The sequence below is a fragment of the Oncorhynchus kisutch genome, linkage group LG11 (genome assembly GCF_002021735.2).
Source record: "Oncorhynchus kisutch isolate 150728-3 linkage group LG11, Okis_V2, whole genome shotgun sequence".
NCBI lineage: Eukaryota > Metazoa > Chordata > Actinopteri > Salmoniformes > Salmonidae > Oncorhynchus > Oncorhynchus kisutch.
The window spans coordinates 41,233,009-41,245,713 of NC_034184.2; the positions used below are offsets into that span (position 1 = coordinate 41,233,009).

Below are 12,705 nucleotides of genomic sequence, written 5' to 3' on the forward strand. Positions count from 1 at the left end.
TATGGGGTATTGTATGTAGATGGGTGACATTTGAATTTAGGCTGTAACTAAATTTGAAATAAGTCAAGGGGTATGAATACTTTCTGAAGTCATTGAGCACTGGTAACATTAATGTTTGCATAATGTTTATTGTTGTGAAATAGTTTATTTAGTTAGAAACGGATAAGGTTAGCATTCCTGCAACATTATTCCTGCAACTACACTGAACAAAAATATACACGCAATATGCAATCATTTCTACGATATTACTGAGTTACAGTTCATATAAGGAAATCAGTCAACGGAAATAAATGTATTAGGCCCTAATCTATGGATTTGACATGAGTGGGAATACAGATATGCATTTGTTTGTCACAGATACCTTAAAAAAGGAGGCGTGGCTCAGAAAACCATCTGGTGAGACCACCATTTGCCACATGCAGCGTGACTTATAGAGTTGATCAGGCTGTTGATCAAGCTGTGTTCAATGGATGTGCGAAGTTGCTGGTTATCGGCGGGATCTGGAACACGCTGTTGTACACATAGATCCAGAGCATCCCAAACATGCTCAATGGGTGAAATGTCTGGTGAGTATGTAGGCCATTGAAGAACTGGGACATTATCAGCTTCCAGGAATTGTGTACAGATCATGCTGAAACATGATGTGATGGCAACGGATGAATGGCACGACAATGGGACTCAGGATCTCGTCACGGTATCTCTATGCATTCAAATTGCCATCGATAAAATGCAATTGTGTTCATTGTCTGTAGCTTATACCTGCCCATACCATGACCCCAACGCCACCATGGGGCACAACGCCATACACGCTGTCTGCCATCTGCCCGGTACAGTTGAAACCGGGATTCATCCGTGAAGAGCACACTTCTCCAGCATGCCAGTGGCCATTGAAGGTGAGCATTTGCCCACTGAAGTCGATTATATATTCATTTAAGGAGATGCGTCGTGCTGCATGACGCAAATGGTGATCACACCAGATACTGACTGGTTTTCTGATCCACGCCCAACCTTTTTTTTAAGGTATCTGTGACCAACAGATGCATAGCTGTATTCCCAGTCATGTGAAATTCATAGGATAGGGCCTAATGACTTATTTCATTATATGAACTATAACGCAGTAAGATCTTTTGAATTGTTGCATGTTGAGTTTATATTTTTGTTCAGCGTAACTACTGCTGTACATACACTTCACATATTTATATCCTGCACTCTGACATTGCTGGTTCTGATATTTCTTAATATCTTGTTTTTTCTTATTTTTTTCTTTATTTTTTTGTTGAGATGATTTGTGTATTATTATTATAGTGTTAGCCATTTACTGCACTGCTGGAGGTAGGAACAAAAGCAGTTCGCTGCACCTGCTTTAAATTCTGCTCATCTGTGTGTATTGCGACAATTAAACTTTGATTTGATACCTATTAGATAGACAGGTTACAAATGTTTTAACAATTTGCATTCAATTGCCCTTCCCTGTTACACACAACAAGCTTCCATTTCCTCTGTCACAAAGAGATTTAGGGCTGATTTAAGATGAAATTGTCAACCATGTTACAGTCAACCCTGTTATTTGGCACGTAATAGGCACTTAGTAAAGTTTTACAAAAATGATTGAACCTCGAGATGGGAAATGTGTTTTTTTTAAGTTTGAATTTTTTCATGACAGAATGTTTAAATTAGGTGAAATCCTAAAAGGCATCGAATTGGTGTAACAACACATCTGAGTTTGTCCGAATGTAGCCTGTCACATTATTGAGTCTGTGAAATCACAAGGTGAGTCATTATAGCACGCCGCCACGGATGATGTCTAACATTTGGACTGGGTTTGGACACATGGGAGTTCAGAGATCAGTAAGGGACACTTGGGAGGCATGTAACCTGCAAAAGAGATCGCATGGGCAGTATACCCCAGAAAGACAGAGGGACGTGCTGCTCTCACACCAATGTTCTGTGACTATGACCCTACTCAAAACCTACAGAGCAGCTTGTGCTACTGACCTTGTTTTTTGAGTCAATCCAAAAAATGAAGCCCAACAGTGCAGTTATTTTGAGAGGTGAGTTGACTGTCCACCATAGGGGGGACTGACTGATTGTTATGAGACGGTAGTGACTGTCTGTAGTAGAGGGTCTCACACTTACTAGACTTTTCACAAAAATACCCTCGGCTACACATATTACTAGCTAGCGGGAGTTATCTGTGTATTGTCAGCTAATTTAATGTGTATGGACAACAAAATAAACCCTTTAATTGTCTGCACATACTTGTGAATTCTTCCATTATTAAAGAGTGTAATATGGTTTGGTTGCATTATTCAATAGTGTAATATGGTTTAGAAGAAAAGTTGGTTGGATTGTTAAATAGTTTGTGCATAATGGCTTGTGCTCACTTTGATATTTATGGACAATTTGAGCTACGGACCAAGAATGTAGCATTGCCAGACACAACGAAAGGTAAGGCAAAGATGTAATATGAATTGAAAAGTAGAAATCTCTTTTGCCACTCCTCAGACTCTCCTTCATTTTTCTTAGTGGGAATAGGGCCTGTATGGTCTCACTGCAGGAGTCAGGTTGGCTTTAGGGCCACACACACTCACACACATACACACACCCAGTGTGTGAAAGGAACCATTAATGAATTGACAGACTTTTAAAAGGGAGAAGCTAAGGGCATTCTCTCTTGGTGTCGGGGGACTATTGAAAAGCAGTATGGGTGGGGGGGGCTCTTGTAAGGTTAAGTCTGGAGTCTAAACTGGGCCTGGGGACGTCCGCGCTGGGAAACAGCCACTCCTCTGAAAGGACGTCAGACAGGTAGAGAAAGAGTCCTGCTGGGGTTTTCAAGCCCTAAAACAAACAGAGGGGACTCAGGGAGCCACGCAACCCGCTGCACGTCCACCTAATTTAGCCCCGGAGCTGGGAGAACCGTGGGGCACAGAACTGGGCAGGAATGTACGGGTGGAACAATAGCCACCTTTAAATGTCACACGCGTTCTCTCCAAAAACAATGCCCGTGCAATTTGTATGACAGACCGACCTCCCAACGCAGACATTTAACCCCCTCTTTTCAGAGCGGAATGCCAGGAATCAGCCAGGCGATTGTGGGGCTCCTTTGACGGGAATCTCGGAGGGATGGTTGGGATCCTTTGATGCTTTTTCCCTGTTTATCCATGAGAGAAGGCACCATGAAAAGTTGGGGTGCGCTCGGAAGCGCCACTTGTGTGGGATCCATCTGTATGGCTGATCATAGGCTTTGTGCCATTGAGATGAAAAAGACACAGAATTAATTGCAATGGGTGATAAAAGAAACGTGTTAAATTAAATTAAAATCAAAGCCACAATGGGTGACCGGTCAAGGTTCCTTTGCCCCAGGTTCCTTTGTTCCTTTGCCCCACTTCTAGTGGCAACACTAGACATATCAAGAAAGAGGAACTGATTCAAGAAAGAGGAACTGATTTTAATGAGACTGTTCTAGAATAAAGGCATGTATCTGTCATAAAAAGGTCCTGATTTCTTGAAAAACAAAGGGTACAATTCTTGATTTGTGAAACTAGAACAAATCAAACCTACCATTGTAATAGACAGAACAAATTGCTCCCTCTCTTCCTCCCCCGTTCTCACTCTCTCCTCTGTCCCCTTTCCTCTCACCTTTTTTCTCCCTCCTATCTTTCACCCTTTCCCTGCATCTATATTTCTTCACCCCTTTCCCTCTCTTAAAAAACTGTGGCAGCCCATGACTTGAGCATCAGTATATTTGAACTCAGTCACATCCTGTGCCACTATTTACCACCATCGGAAGACAAGTCATTCCTGGAATCAGCAGTATATTTTGGTTCCTTTCTTGTTCAGATCCTGATGCACCAGCTGCTTTACTGGCTATGTTTGGTGCTGCAGGTGTAACATTGTCTTAGTTATGATGTTTTCTCTCTGATGTGTCTACTGTCAAAGGGAGTGTGGTCACGCTAATGCACAGGGTTGGGGTGGGCTGATGCTGGTAGTCTTAGTTTGGGGTGGAGGAGGGGGGTGGATAGTTATGGTTGTGTGTCTGGAGAGGTTGAAGGTGTTTTGTATGTGTGGGAGGGGATTATCACGGTCTGGGGGGGGGGGGGGTTGCTGTGTGTGTGTGTGTGTGTGTGTGTGTGTGTGTGTGTGTGTGTGTGTGTGTGTGTGTGTGTGTGTGTGTGTGTGTGTGTGTGTGTGTGTGTGTGAAAGCATCTGAGATATGGGAAATAAAAGACAGTTGCAGATACACAAAGTGCCACCATAACCCTCACCCTGCCCTCTCCCAGACTGCTTTGTGTACCTCAGCTGATTACCAGACAGGAAGTAACAATGGGGGACACAGATCAGCCAGGCCACAGCCTGGTGCCAGTCATCACACTACAGTAAAAACATCATATTTTTCAGGACTGGGATCTTTACTCCTCCGCTGAGAGAAAAACACAAACCACAAAACAAAAGACCTGAATACTATACTACATGTATGTACTACACAAGGGCATGTTGTTCATGTTGTCTAGCAAGAACGAGCTCAGGTACACCTTGTAACCGTGTCAATATACAGTACCAATCAAGTTTGGACACACCTACTCATTCCAGAGTTTTTCTATAGTTTTACTATTTTCTACATTGTAGAATAATAGTGAATACATCAAATCCACAAAATAACACATACGGAATCATGTAGTAACCAAAAAAGTGTTAAAACCAATCCAAATATATTTGAGATTCTTCAAAGTAGCCACCCTTTACCGTGATGACAGCTTTGCACACTCTTGGCACACTCTCTTTGCACACTCTCTCAACCAGCTTCATGAGTTAGTCACCTGGAATGCATTTCATTATTTAAATTTGATTTAACCTTTATTTAACTTGGCAAGTCAGTTAAGAACAAATTCTTATTTACAATGGCGGCCTACAACGGCCAAAGGGACTGCAGTGACGCCTCTTGCACTGAGATGCTGCGCCACTCGGGAGCCCACAATTAACAGGTGTGCCTTGTTAAAAAATTAATTTGTGGAATTTCTTTCCTTCTTAATGCATTTGAGCCAATCAGTTGTGTTGTACAAGGTAGGGCTGGTATACAGAAGATAGCCCTGTTTGGTAAAAGACCAAGTCCATATTATGGCAAGACCAACTCAAATAAGCAAAAAGAAACGACAGTCCATCATTACTTTGAAAGTTTCTTCAAGTGCAGTTGCAAAAACCATCAAGCACTATGATGAAACTGGCTCTTCAGGAAGACCCAGAGTTACCTCTGCTGCAGAAGATATTGGAGTTAACTGCACCTCAGATTGCAGCCCAAATAAATGCTTCACTGAGTTCAACAGACACATCTCAACATCAATCGTTCAGAGGAGACTACGTGAATCAGGCCTTCATGGTGGAATTGCTGCAAAGAAACCACTACTAAAGGACACCAATAAGAAGAGACTTGCTTGGGCCAAGAAACACGCGCAATGGACCTTAGACTGGTGGAAATCTGTCCTTTGGTCTGATGAGTCCAAATTGGAGATTTTTGGTTCTAACTGCCGTGTCTTTGTGAGACGCCGAGTAGGTGAACGGATGATCTCCGTGCGTGTAGTTCCCACCGTGAAGCATGGAGGAGGAGGTCTGATGGTTTATTGTTTCAGTGGGGAAGAAAAAAATAGGAAAAACTAAAATACATGTGCTCCTTTGATTGGATTGACAGGTCGGAATTAGTGGCCTAGGTATGCATGGTGATGCATGGGAGGGACAGGGGTGAAAGGAGAGGAGAGGGGGGTGGAGGGGTGTAGTAGGGTCTGTGTAGAGGGTGGGGTGGATCCAAGGGGAGAGGGCCGGTAGGGGGGCTTCTGTTGGGCTCTGCCCAGGTCTCAGGCTTAGGGCCTCCTGCAGATTTGACTGACAGGGGGAGGTCCAACACCCTGGGGCACAACTACCATTTGATTATCTTTTTTCTTTCTTTTGTACAACTAATTAATTTACTATTTTTCCATTTTACTTCACAGTTTCAGAATCAACTGCTTTGGCATACAATGTCAAACTAAACGCGGCAGATCTCAAATTAAAAACAATGAGACAGAATAACCAGAGAGTAGGAGAGATGGACAGAGAAGTTGACAGATAACTGTGCTGATGCAATGTTAGGTGGTTTGGTTGGCGTTTCTTCCTCTTGACGGCTGGGTGGGTTGGCAACAAGCCCCCAGTGTCCGGTCTGGGGCGTGAAGTCACTAGCTCTGCTGGTCAGCTACTACGTACCTAGCGGTGGCAAAAGCCCTTGTCTGCCCTAGAAAGCCTATGTAAATTAAGATTGCCAGAACGGCCCCCCCTAAAACATGTAGATGACCGTTTTGGGCTCAAATGTTGTTTTTTATAATCGCTACTGTGAATTATTTTAAAGTTCACTACAAATAGTGATATTGAATTAAATAGTGATCCATTTCCGACTACTACATTTGTCGTCACACAGGACCACGTACTGACACAGACCAATCATGGGCCGGCAGGCTACAAGGAGGTTCGCGCCCTCATGCACAGATCTTTGCACGTGCACTTAAGGGGGTGTGGTGTGCTATCCAGATGACAGCGCAGAGTCAACGAGCCTGTCAAGTGGAGATGGAGGGGCTTGACCAATGTCTACGGGACTGACAGAGAATGACAGAGCAGAGAACAGAAGATGGACATGGAGATGGAGGATTGTCCTCACACTATGTTCGAAATATCAAATTGGTATGCAATTATAATTGAATAAGTAAATGATGTATCAATTCCAAAACTACATCGTATGTCCAAGATGATTTTTTATGATGACAAAATGGTGCAGTTGCACAAATGATAAAGATAGTCTATAATCATATAAAAATAGAGATAAAATAATATAGTCCACTTTTTTCTCATGGGGTAATCCAATCTAGCCTAGTTGTGATCGGTTGTTGTGTTTTCAGGTGGAACAATCATGGTCATATGATATCCAGACTAGATAAGGTACTCGCGCGCACTTCACTTTAGTTAATTTGAGTCTGATTTTACAAAGAGAGTGACCATGCCGGCATGTTCTGTATTTAACTGTACTAATCGTCACTCGAAAGAGTCTAATCTTCATTGACTCTCTCCGGCAGGATGAAAATGACTACATCGACCATGATCCTTTGCTAGTTAAGGCCACTTTCATCATGAACCTTAGCAATTTTTTGGTGCCGCTTAGCTCCATTCAGCAATATGGCGCGTTTCAAATTCAAATACTTCCGGCTTCATATGCCATCGGGAGTTTTCTTTAGGATGACGCCAGCGCTATCACTATCTGCTGGTTTTAATGTCTAATGGTTTGGCGTTGAGACAGGGGTGTAGCATGGGGGGGTACTGAGGCACAGGGGCAGCTGTCAGGCCCGTTAAGTGGAGAGGTCCGTTAGCGAAGCCCCTGTTAATTAGTGTTGGGTAAACTAATTTGGTCCAATCAGGTTGGCGGGCCCTCAGCGAGTATGACCTCTGACCCCTGGTGACACAGGATACAATAGGGTTAAGGTCACACTCGCTGGCTGGCCCTTATTACTCTCCATTACTCAGATTACTCACCACTCACTGGGCTCTGCTCTGCTGGGGCAGGAAGGGGGGGACAAACAGCACAGACTTACAATGAACCGGTTCTGTCCCTCCGAGCACTGCCCTGATGTAGGGTCAGACCACTCACTGATATTATAGCTGCTAAGGTCAAAGCCTCTCTCACCTGATGTGAGACAGGAGCCCCCTCCTTAAAACCCCTCAATCCCCAATCACCTCCCTGAGCTGCTACTACCACTCCATCCTGAAATCATCACATAGCCCGCCCCCATCTCTGTGGCCCCCAACCCTTCTCCCTTTCCTTCCCAGTCCACTCCTCATCATTAGGACATGCTGGGTCTCCGCTGCCGTTTGGGTAGACTCATCAGCTGGCTGCATTATCTAAGGACCTGTGTGGAGGGGTCACACAAACTAACTCAGCTCCTGCTGGGAACTCAGCCAAACTAATATACACACACACAATCACACGGTCAAGCATACACGCACATAATTACAAAAAAAATACACAGAGGCATGCACATGTGCACATTGCCACAAGCATGCATGCACTCGCACAGGCACACGCGTGTTCTCCTGCTGGGAGACGATCCCAACAGTACCAACAATGTTAGCTCCAAATCAACAAGCTGACTGCACAGGGCGCTCCACCCCTTCCTAAGACCACCGCAAAAGCTCCACTTGTGGTAACCCATCCCCATTCTTAGCCACAACATCACTTTCATTTTCCCTAGGAATCTATTCAAACAAATTAAACGTTATGAGAATTATTTCTCAGTTAATAGGGGATTCTCCGACCCCCCTCCCCGGAAATAAAAAAAAGTTGCCTATTTGAACCCACTTGGAGTCAAAATACAGGAAATCTAAATTAATTCTGAAAGTCAAACACATCAAAATGTAAACTTTGTGTCAAACACCATAAAGTCAATGTATGGACTTAGGGAGCAGCATTTCATCTATTCGCCCTCTGGTCTCTGGCTCAGTGACTCAGTGTTCTAATGACATGTCCATTCTACATCGCTGTGGGTTAGTGGTGTTCTTTGGTGTCAGGCTGCACATTCTAAGCCACCAGCGTGGCTTTAGCATTTGGCTTGCATCACAAGTCACTACAAAAGTATACCGTTTCCATGTGTATGACTTTCAGCTTACTACCTAAACCTTCTGAGAGATGGGCTACAAGGGAAACAGATGGACACAATTTATCCTTCGCAGTATTGTAGCTTATGGGCAAAATAAAAAAGTGAAGCTTCATGCAAAATAAATAAAGTTAAACGTATAGTTTAAAATGGTATGTGGCTATCTGACAGCAAAATAAAAGGTTACATTTGACCTGACTCCAATCCTTATTGCCAAAGATGTAAAGGACTGGCACCACTTCTGTGAAATTCCAAGAATCCCACACAAACCTATCACATGAAAAGGAATACTCCAAACAAAACTAGTAAGTCACCATTTATTTAAACTAAGCCCTAGCCAATTACAGAAGAATAGGCTAAATAGTAGAGACGAACACAGACCCATGCAGGCGCTGGGAATGTAGAGGCATGGCGATGGACTCCAGGGGCAATTTAGCTATGCCCCCTGCCCCCCTCCTCCTCCCTCCTCTAGCCAAAAGAGGTTGTTAATTTGTTGCGCTTGACCCCCGGCATTGTGCCCACTGTGTATCTAGTTTGTAAAAAAGTGCTTTTATCTGCTCTCTAAATATGTCTGAGCTCAAAGGGTTATGATGCTTTTATATCAGCCGGGAGGGGGACAATGGCAGGGGCTCGCCCTGATCCACCCCACACCCCCCTCTGCTCTCATACACACACACACACACTGTCCCCAAGCCCACCCCCCATACCCCCCTCTTGGCCCTTTTGGCTTCTGTTTGTGTCCCCTCTGTCTGAGGTCACCAGGACAGCACCAGGACATTCCACACCCAGCCCCTCTGCTCTGCTCAGCCAGCTGGAACGGAACAGAACAGCCCGCCACCATGTATTGAAAACACAAAACACCATCCAGTCTCGCTATAGTAACGGCTATCCTCTAACTAACAACAGCTCAACATTACATTTCAGATTATGCCGATTATGAGCAAAGTGGATTTCTATAATGGATTACAACAATAGACTATGCCATTTAGCAGAATCTTTTATCCAAAGTGACTTACAGTCATCGTACATATATTTTACACATGGGTGGTCCCGGGAATAGAACCCACTATCAAATAGAACAACACCTCACAGCAAAACTCCCCTATCTGACCTAAATAACTCGTATGCATATGTATCTGTACTGGTGTATGTATGTTTTTAACTGAAAGATGCTACTGAATGTAAATTAAATATATGAACATGGAAATGTAGTTATATGAACGTATTTGGATGGAGGCCTAAAGTAATGGGTCTCTCTTGTTTTTCTCAGTGTTGTGTCAGTAGAACCTGTTTAGTTTATGTTGTTCTTATTAAAAATGTGTGTAGTTCAGTCCTTGAGCTATTCTTGTCTATTGACATTCTGTTTTATGTCATGCTGCATGTTTTGTGTGGACCCCAGGAAGAGTAGCTGCTGCTTTGGGAACAGCTAATGGGGATCCTTATAAAATACGAAATGCTATCCGGGCGCTGCAGGTGCCAAGCTTTTTCCACATTTTGTTAGGTTACAGCCTTATTCTAAAATTGATTAAATTGTTGTTGTTTTCCTCATCAATCTACACACAATACCCCATAATGACAAAGCAAAAAAACGTTTGCACATTTATTTAAAAAATGAAAAATGGAAATATACATTTACATAAGTATTCAGACCCTCTACTCAGTACTTTGTTAAAGCACCTTTGGCAGTGATTACAGCCTTGAGTCTTCTATGGTATGATGCTACAAACTTGGCACACCAATATTTGGGGAGTATATCTCATTCTTCTCTGCAGATTCTCTCAAGCTCTGTCAGGTTGGATGGGGAGCGTCGCTGCACAGCTATTTTCAGGTCTCTCCCGAGATGTTCGATCGGGCTCTGGCTGGGCCACTCAAGGACATTCAGAGACTTGTCTCGAAGCCACTCCTGCGTTGTCTTGGCTGTGTGCTTAGGGTCGTTGTCCTGTTGGAAGGTGAACCTTCACCCCAGTCTGAGGTCTTGTGTGCTCTGGAGCAGGTTTTCATCAACGATCTCTCTATAGTTTGCTTCATTTATCTTTCCCTTGATCCTGACTAGTCTCCCAGTCCCTGTAGCTGAAAAACACCATGCTTCACCTTAGGGATGGTGCCAGGTTCCCTCCAGAAGTGATGCTTGGCATTCAGGCCAAAGAGCTCAATCTTGGTTTCATCAGACCAGAGAATCTTGTTTCTCATGGTTTGAGAGTCCTTTAGGTGCCTTTTGGGAAACTCCAAGCGGGCTGTCATATGACTTTTATTGAGGAGTGGCTTTCGTCTAGCCACTCTACCATAAAGGCCTGATTGGTGGAGTGCTGCAGAGATGGTTGTCCTTCTGGTAGGTTCTCCCATCTCCACATCGGGTCCATGGTCACCTCCCTGACCAGGGGCCTTCTCCCCCGATTGCTCATTCGGCCAGGCGGCCAGCTCTAGGAAGAGTCTTGGTGGTTCCAAACCATTTAAGAATGATGGAGGCCACTGTGTTCTTGGGGACCGTCAATGCTGCAGAAATGTTTTGGTACCCTTCCCCAGATCTGTGCCTCGACACAATCCTGTCTCGGAGCTCTACGGATAATTCCTTTGACCTCAAGGCTTGGTTTATGCTCTGACAAACCATTTCTGTGCACGGGGCATTGTCATGCTGAAACAGGAAAGGTCCTTCCCTAAACTGTTGCCACGAAGTTGGAAGCACAGAACCATCTAGAATGTCACTGTATGCTGTAGCGTTAAGATTTCCCTTCACTGGAACTAAGGGCCCTAGCCCGAACCATGAAAAACAGCCCCAGACCATTATTCCTCATCCACCAAACTTTACAGTTGGCACTATGGATTAGGACAGGTAGCATTCTCCTGGCATCCGCCAAACCCAGATTCGTCCGTTAGACTGCCAGATGGTGAAGCGTGATTCACATATATACAGTGTACCATCCCATGTTCACTGGGCAGTTGTATAAATGACCCAATGTATGCTATGATGTAGACCACAAGTAGTGTTGTATCCATTCTGTACATTGAACAGCAGGCCTTGTCTCTCAGGTAGAGCAAGTGAACACCAGGAACACCTGTATGAGGTGTTGTGTAATGAGAGGCCTGTGAGATGTGTGTTTGTGAGGTACGTATGAGTTGTGCGCATGGGTGTGTGTTTGAAGTAGCTTAGGAGTGTGTAAATTTGAGGTACCATATGTCTGTGGGTGTTAGGTGTGTATGTGAAATGTGAGTATGTGAGTTATGTACGTAAATGTGTGTGTGTGTGTGTGTGTGTGTGTGTGTGTGTGTGTGTGTGTGTGTGTGTGTGTGTGTGTGTGTGTGTGTGTGTGTGTGTGTAATGAGTGGTTCAGAGGAGCTGTGATTATTCTCGCCTCCTGCAGTGCGGGTCCTCCGGCTCTGTGGGCCCTAGAGAAAGCGCCCTGTATTTAGCGTGTGGGAACGCACATTCTGCCCCTTATCGCTGCATTGTTGCAGTCTCTCTCTTTTCTTCTCTTTTTTTAACTAATTGAATTCTTGACTCCTGAGCCACAGGCCCAGCCTGAGAGAGACAGAAGAGAAAGACATGAATTTCAGGCTTTTTCTTGCGGTTGAGTGGGGCAGAGCAGTGGGGGTGAAATTGGAGTGGGGGGGCTGGAGGGGGCGTCTCCCTGTACTTTGATACTAGAGGTCAGAGGTCAGCCTCCCTCCGTGGTGAGAAAGTGGCGAATCGGGGCGGTTTATCCAACAATCATTTTCTTTGGAAACTTTCAAAGGCATTGCCCCTGCAACATCTTTGTAGTTGTGCTTGAGGAATTCTAGACAAAACAAACCCCAAAAAAGCGCCCCTTTCTCACCTCTCCTCAGGGTAGCTTCTCCCTCCAGTGGCTTCCAGCCCCCTCTCCTTTACGAGTGGTCAGTGTAACCCCCCCTCCCTCCCCCACCCCCTAGTCTTCCCGACATACATTGTGTGCCTGCATTTTGGCGCTGAGAAATGGATTGATCTCATTGGCTCTTTGACACTGAGCATCAAACCCTAATTGGTCCTTTGAAGTAGTCTGTTATTGGCTATCCCTTGCTGCTCACC

The 12,705-nt window shown here is 44.5% G+C and overlaps 1 pseudogene; it reads right to left on the reverse strand.

The window, feature by feature from the left end:
* The window catches only part of LOC109899091 (F-box/WD repeat-containing protein 4-like), a 33,016-nt pseudogene that overhangs the window by 14,492 nt on the left and 5,819 nt on the right, over window positions 1-12,705 (reverse strand).